Raw genomic sequence first — 1,510 nt, forward strand, 5'->3', positions numbered from 1 at the left:
AAAAAAAAAAAAAGCCAGCATGGTGGTTTGCGTCTGTACTCCCAGCTACTTGGGAGGCTGAGGCAGGAGAATTGCTTGAACCTGGGAGGCAGAGGTTGCAATGAGCCAAGATCGTGCCACTGCACGCCTGTCTGAGTGACAGAGTGAGACTCTGCCTTAAAAGAAGAAAAAAAAGAGTGCCTCATTCCAACCTTAAAACTTATAGACATCTCTTCTTTAAACTAGTTCCAAAACAGTGGTATCAAAAAACAATCCCATTCTGTAGTATTCCTATTCATTAGCAATGAACAATAGTCTCCCTACAATAGTCTCCCTTTTGGGGAAAGCTAGTCTTTTTTTTTTTTTTTTTTTGAGATGGTGTCTTGCAATGTCGCCTAGGCTGGAGTACAGTGGCACGATCTCTGCTCACTGCAACTTCCGCCTCCCGGGTTCAAGCGATTCTCCTCCCTCAGCCTCCTTAGTAGGTGAGATTACAGGCTCCTGCCACCACACCTGGTTGTTTTTTGTTTGTTTGTTTGTTTTTTTTGTTTTTTTTTTAATCTTTTAGTAGAGACGGGGTTTCACTATGTTAGCCAGGCTGGTCTTGAACTCCTGACCTCGTGATCCACCTGCCTTGGCCTCCCAAAGTGCTGTGATTACAGGTGTGAGCCACCGCGCCTGGCCAGGGGAAAGCTAGTTTTAACTCCCTTTTAAAAAATAGGCTAGGTTTGTTTTTAAATATCCACATGATCCAACCATTCTACTCTTAGGTATTTACCTAAGTAAATGAAACCATATGTTTATACAAAGACTTGTATATATCTATATCTGCTACTTGGGATGCTGAGACAGGAAAATCGCTTGAATCCAGGAGGTGGAGGTTGGAGTGAACTGAGATCATGCCACTGCACTCCAGCCTGGGTGACAGAGCAAGGCTCTGTCTCAAAAAAAAAAAAAAGCTGATATGCCCTACAAGAAATGTTAAAGGGAGTCCTCAAAGGACATTAGACAATAAGTAGAACCCAAAAGCCTACTTAGGTAACTATAAAAGCCACTATTATTATATTTTTGGTTTCTAACTCCTTTTTAAAAACAAAAACAAAAAAAAAAGGGGTCTCATTCTGTTGCCCAGGCTGGAGTGCTGTGGCATGATCACAGGTCACTGCAGCCTTGAACTCCTGGACCTAAGCAATCCTCCTCCATCAGCCTCCTGAGTAGCTGGGACTACAGGCAAGTATCACTGTGCCTGGCTAAGGCACCATTGTGCCAAAATGATCCTTCTGCCTTGGTCTCCCAAAGTGCTGGGATTACAAGCGAGACCTATCACATCCAGACTCTTCCTTTTTTCTTATTTAAGAGAGAAAAGCATAAAATAATAATTATAAATCTAGGCTGGGCATGGTGGCTCATGCCTGTAATCCCAGGATTTTGGGAGGCTGTGGTGGGAGGACCATTTGAGGCCACGAGTTCAAGACAAGCCTGGGCAACATAGTAAGATTCCATTTCCACAATTTTTTTTTTTTTTTTTTTT

At 42.8% G+C, this 1,510-nt stretch overlaps 1 protein-coding gene across 1 annotated transcript in view; it reads right to left on the reverse strand.

The window, feature by feature from the left end:
• BMPR2 (bone morphogenetic protein receptor, type II (serine/threonine kinase)) overlaps positions 1 to 1,510 on the reverse strand; it is a 230,212-nt gene that overhangs the window by 11,549 nt on the left and 217,153 nt on the right. The gene's annotated exons all lie outside the window — the stretch shown is intronic.

This window comes from Mandrillus leucophaeus, unplaced genomic scaffold (genome assembly GCF_000951045.1).
Source record: "Mandrillus leucophaeus isolate KB7577 unplaced genomic scaffold, Mleu.le_1.0 Scaffold146, whole genome shotgun sequence".
In the NCBI taxonomy this organism is placed as follows: Eukaryota; Metazoa; Chordata; class Mammalia; order Primates; family Cercopithecidae; genus Mandrillus; species Mandrillus leucophaeus.